This window comes from Eubalaena glacialis, chromosome 7, assembly GCF_028564815.1.
Source record: "Eubalaena glacialis isolate mEubGla1 chromosome 7, mEubGla1.1.hap2.+ XY, whole genome shotgun sequence".
NCBI lineage: Eukaryota > Metazoa > Chordata > Mammalia > Artiodactyla > Balaenidae > Eubalaena > Eubalaena glacialis.
Window position 1 is genome coordinate 22541522 of NC_083722.1, and position 6405 is coordinate 22547926.

The window sequence follows — 6405 nt, forward strand, 5'->3', positions numbered from 1 at the left end:
TATGTCAACAGAACCGAAAATGACCTATTACTCCTATTAAAGAAAATCTGGCTCCTGATTGCTAGCTCTTATTCTTCCTTTGAAGAGGTAAATTTCAAAGTGAAGGCATTTTAACTTGAGAAAGATCTTATCCTATTTAAGATGTTGCCGAGCAGAAACAAAGATACAAACTTCCTAGTTTATACTGGAAGTTAGCATCGTCTTGATTGCAAACCTTGCAAAACTTTTATTAAAAAGAAACTTCACATCTAATTCAATTATGTATATTGATTCAAAAAATTAATATTAATAAATATCATATTACCATGAGAGGGGAAAGTGTCAATTATTAGAATACAAAAATTGTTCAACAATAGAAATACATTTTTTGCAATTGTTTTTTCTACATTAGCGTAGGAAGTTGCAAAAAATTATAATACAGCCATATATTTATAATATATACCCTTTAAATCCACGTCATAGCACTCAAACCAGTGATTCTCAAACTTTCACGTGCAAAGGACACACTTGGGGATCCTGTCGAAATGCTGATTCTAGTTCAGTAAGTCTGGGGTGGAACTGACATCCTGCATTTCTAACAAGCTCTCAGGTACCACCAACTCCTTTGGTCCAAGGACCACACTGACCCTGGGTCTGGAAAATTCCTTTCCGATAGAGGGTGCAACAATCTCATATAAAATTACTTCTGTATATCATCTAAATTATCCAGTTAAATCCTATTCTCGGGTAAGAGTAAAGACAGAAAACTGGAAATTAATCTGTGACTTCTGAAATCTTCAGCCCAAGGTATTGCTCAATGTATTCCCAATGGAGCTATTGCTGCCTAAGTGTGACTTCTCCACATCCACTGATGAAAATAAATTTCTCGATTTCCCATTTTGGAACGCTCTCTTCTTGCTCAACCTGCAGTCTGATCATGGCCAAAACGGCTCAGAAAACAAAAGAAACTAAGAAAAATTGGCTTGCGACCATGTGTTTCTTTTGTTAAATTTTCCCATCCTTATCTCTTCTTTCCTGCTTTATTAATAATACTGTGACGTGCTTTTTGTTCCGGAATCTCGAGCTGCTGAATGAGCCCAGACTTTGTCTTCTCGTTCCATCTTTTCCTCCTTTCGCAGCCACCCTGGGTGTTGCCAAACCCGAGAAGTAGTAACAGGGCAGCGCCAATACTCATAGTTGTGAAATAGTTGTGAAATCGGTTTACTGTTTTTTTGAGCAGGGAAAAAAAGTAAAATGGGGAAAGAAACAAGAACAACTTTCAAAAGTGGAGGTGCCGGGGATTGAACCCGGGGCCTCGTGCATGCTAAGCACGCGCTCTACCACTGAGCTACACCCCCTCCCTCGAACTGCGCCCTCGGGAATACATTCAAAACAGAAAATAGCCATTTTGAGTAGGTTTCACAAGAATTAATATCAAGCTAAAGTCCAATCTACCTAATTTCGCTTATTTCCGAAATCTTACATTTGGAACCTAAATCTAGGTCCTATGACATGCTTTGCTAAAAGAAGAGTAAGTTGCATTCTAGACGGAAAGCCCTTATTGGTGGTCCTGGGACCTTTTCGCTCCAATCAGTCTGGAGTCACTTCCTTGACGCCTCTAGAAGACCACGGGATGAAATATTTTCTCTCCTTTTTTCACTCCCTCCTTTCCTCTTTCCTTGCCGCTTGAAAGGGCTGCCAGAAAGCCACAAAGTATAATGCGGGGGATGCAAAAATAGAGACCATATGAGCTCCAGAGGGGAGAGAAGACGGTAGGACAAATGGAGAGCTGTTTGTTTTGGTCGCCGAGGAGAGAGGGCGCATGGGCTATGATCGCGCCCCCCTTGGGGGTGGAATTGAAGGCCATTAAGAAGGCTACACCTGTGATGCACATTAACCCTTTGTAAAACCTTCCGCACGGTGGGACTGGTTCACTAACCACACCCTTCTCTGAGGCTCTGAGCCTCTCGCTTTCAGCCCCACAAACCGACAGAGCCTCAGATAAGATTGGAGAAGTGGCTTATATGGGCAAAAGACGTATAAGGTAATGCGGTAAATAATACTTCTCCAATCAGAGATGAAAAGGACGTTAATGAAATGACAAATAACGAATCAAACACTCAGTTCAAGATGTTAGAAAATGAACAAAATAAGCCAAAAAGAATGAAGAAGGAAGGGTTGATAAAGACAAACTCAGAAAATGAGTTTTTTAGAAGGACAACTAATAAAGAAAAAAGCTGGTTATTTGAAAAGTCAACAAAATAGACAAACCTCTAACCATCCTAATCAAGAAGAGTGAAAATAAGTGCAAATACACAAAATTAGAACTGACAGGAGAAAATAACGATCAAAACAGAAAAACTTTTTAAAAATCATAAGACACAACTCAGCAAATGATTTAAAAACTTTAGATGAAGTGGATTTTATAAATGCATTATACCCAAATTACCTCTTGTAGAGACAGTAAGTCTAAACAGACCATTACTATAGAAAAATAGAAAAACAGTTGAATAAGTATGTCCCCCAAAAGGGCACCAAGCACAAATACTTTCACAAAGAAATTTTACCGAACTGTTAAATATCAGAGAATCATGATGCAACTTAAATTTTCAAAGCACAGAAAAAGGAGCCCTTCCAATTCATTTTATAAAGTGAGTATAGCGTTCATCACAAACTTTTTAAGTTCACACAGAAAATGAAAACTATAGTCTAATTTCACATAATACAGAATATCCAAGTGGGGTTTATTCCAGAAATGCAAAGATCACTCATTATTAAGGAAGACATTAACAAAGATTCTCTCCTCTACCAATCTCTACTCAGGGTTCCCTGAACTCTTTTTCAAATAGGCCTTGACTTTTGGATTTCTGTTTTCATCTCTGTGTTGTCCAATTTTAGCAAGAATCCTGTTAGGTTGGTTTGGATAGAATCCTCTATCCTCCATGTCTGGTCACCCTTGATATCTAATTGTGTTCCTCATCCGCTGCCATCCCCTGGGTGATGTCTGATCACCTTGGCCTACTTTCAACAAGAATCCTGTTTGGTTGGTTTAGCCAGAATTCTTCCTTACCTCTGATGTTTCTTCTTAGTAATTTTCTATCCACTGACCCTCACCCCCACTCCACCCTTCTCCTTAGTTATAAATTCCCACTTGGCTATGCTGTATTTGGAATTGATCCTGGTTCCATATTGAGGCCTTTTGCCCATTGCAATATTCCTGAATGAAATCTGTTTTTACCACTCTAGCTACTGTCCAGCTCTGGTTTATCTTTAACAATATTAATATAATACATCAAATTGATAAAGGTAAGGAGAAAAACCATACATGATCATCTCCAAGAGCTGCACAATAGACATTGACAAAAGCCAACATACATTTCACATTGTAGTGGGTTGAATAGTGTCCTCCAAAAATTCATGTGGACTCAGAACCTGAAAATGTGACCTTATTTAGTAATAGGGTCTTTGAAGATGTAATTAGTTAAAAAGACATCGTATTGGATTAGGGTGAGCCCTAAATCCAATGACTGACGTCCTTACAAGAGGAGAACATGCAGAGACAGAGATATACAAAGAGAAAAAGGCCATGTGACGATGGAGGCAGAGATTAGAGTGATGCAGCTACAATCCAAGGATTGCCAGGAGCCACCAGAAACTAACATGAGGCAAAAAAAGCATTCTTCACTAGAGACCTCAGAGGGAGCATGGCCCTACTTACACCTTGCTTTTGGACTTATGGGCTAGGGAACTATGAGAGAATACATTCCTATTGTTCTAAACCACCCAGTTAGTGGTACCTTGTTAAGACAGCCTTAAGAAATTAATACAAATGTGCCAAAAGCACTCAATAAAATAAGAATTGATGGACATTTCTCAACATGATAAAATACTTCAGGCCCAAAACTAGCATTTTAGTTAACTGAGCAGCACTAGAGGCTTTGCGGGCAGGAAAAAATAATATTCGGTATTTCTACTGCTATTTAATATTAAGTTGGAGACAGTTGTCAAAACAATTAACAAGACAGTTAAAGGCATAAGAATTGAAAGAAGTAGGGAAAACGATGTTATGATTCAGTTATAATTATGTATCTGAAAAATCAAAAAAAACAAAAGAAAAACTATGAAACAATAAGAGATTTTAGTGAAGTGGTAGGTTAGAAAAATAACACACAAAAAATCAATACCCTTCACATATACCAAAAAAAAAAAAAAATATATATATATATATATATATATATAAAAAACACAATAGAGGAAGCCATTAACAACAGCAAAGAAAGGGAAAAGGGGGTGGGAGGAAGGAAGCAGGGAGGGTGGGGAGGGGAGTAAAGGGAAAAGGAAATAAAATTTTAAAAGAAAAAAATTCCTGGGTATAAACTTTAAAAATTTCCAAAATCTATACGAATAAAACTCTAATACACTCCTGAAGTCACAAAAATATACTTGAACATTGTAAAAATATATAATATTCTAATAGAAAAAGATACAACTTCATATAATTGTCATTTATTCCTAAGATAATTTATTAATTTAATGCAATCCCAATAAAAATGCCATCACATTTTTCTGCAACTGAGTAATTTTTATAAAGTTTACTTAGAAAAACAAGCCATCAATAATAGCCAGGAAACCCCTAAAATAATAAGAGCAAACGCAAGGAGGGAGAGCTAGCCCAACAGGCTTAAAACATACCATAAACCCTCTGTAACTGGAATTGTTTGTTATTGACACAGAGAATAGAAAATCCTATAACAAAACCAGTTGCAAATAAAAATTAGTTTACAATAAAGGCAGTAACTCATATCAACAAAGGAAAGATGAACTTCTAAATTTGTAGCACTGAGATAATTGAATAGTCACATGAATAAGGATTAAACTGAATACATTTCTCACCTTGCATACCAGGATAAATTCCATATGTATTAAAAATTTTAATGTTAAAAAAATGAAACTATACAAATACAAAAAGAAAACATATGTGAACTCCTCTATAACCTAAGGAGTAGCAAAATTACCTAATATGGCCCCAAATCTAAAAGCAGTATTCTAAATATTTATAAATATGATTATACAAACATTAAAGGAAAACTTTTTGCATTGCAAAAAAACACCATAATCAAAGAAACAAATGATAATAGGCTGAAAAAATTATTAGCAATTTATATCATGATAAATGGTTACTATTCTTTCTACATAAATAAAAATTTTTAAAGGAGTAAAAGGCCAACAAATCCACAGAAAAAATAGTTTAGAGATATGAATAAAGAGTTAAGAGGAGGAAATACAAATGGTTCTTAACTATATGAAAAAAATGCTCAATTTCACTCATAATAAGGGAAATACAACTAAGTTAACACTATGATACAATTTTTTCGCCTATCAGATTGGCAAAAATCTACAAGTTGGATAGCATATTCTGTTGTTCAAGGTTGCAGAGACATTACTCCATCTGTGGAGTGCTGGTAGGAATACAATCCTAAGGGAAGGAGATTTGCAGTATCTAGAAAAATTACATATTTATTTACCCTTTGACCCATAAATCTCTCTTCTAGGAAGCTATCCAAAGATATACTGGCAAAAATAAAAAATAAAAAGGTAAGTAGATGCATAGGACTATTTATCACATCACTATTTATAAAGCAAAAGATGAGAAATGATCCAAATATCCATCAAAAGGAAAAACTGAGACAACTATGGCACATCAATATAATGCCACTGTAAAATGGAATACAGAAGGACAAACTAAATTTTGTTTCTCAAAACAAACAATCAAACAAACAAACAAAAAACAACCCAAAAAAACCTTACTTACATGGAGAGAAAGGTAATACCTTAAGGACAAAAAGAAGTGAAAAAAAAAAGATTACTACACTATTTTAAGTAATCATTTGTTAATTGTGATTTTGGTATTGTAATTATGACCTCTTTGTGTTTATGTAATTAATCAAATAAGTAGTTATGTTGCTGTCATTAATACACTAGAAGGAATCAATAGCAGAATAACTGAGGCGGAAGAACGGATAAGTGACCTAGAAGACAGAATGGTGGAATTCACTGCTGTGGAACAGAATAAAGAAAAAAGAATGAAAAGAAATGAAGACAGCCTAAGAGACCTCTGGGACAATGTTAAACGCACCAACATTCACAATATAGGGGTCCCAGAAGGAGGAGAGAGAGAGAAAGGACCCAAGATAATATTTGAAGAGATTATAGTCAAAAACTTCCCTAACACGGGAAAGGAAATAGCCACCCAGGTCCAGGAAGCGCAGAGAGTACCAGGCAGGATAAACCCAAGGAGAAACACACCAACACACATAGTAATCAAATTGACAAAAATTAAAGACAAAGAAAAATTATTAAAAGCAACAAGGGAAAAACGACAAATAACATACAAGGGAACTCCCATAAGGTTAACAGCTGATTTCT

General features: G+C 35.6%; 1 non-coding gene across 1 annotated transcript; it reads right to left on the reverse strand.

Annotated features, from left to right (window-relative positions):
- Positions 1-1265: 1265 nt before the first annotated feature.
- TRNAA-AGC (transfer RNA alanine (anticodon AGC)) lies at positions 1266-1337 on the reverse strand. Its single transcript has one exon. It is a non-coding gene; the product is annotated as a tRNA-Ala (tRNA).
- Positions 1338-6405: the final 5068 nt, after the last annotated feature.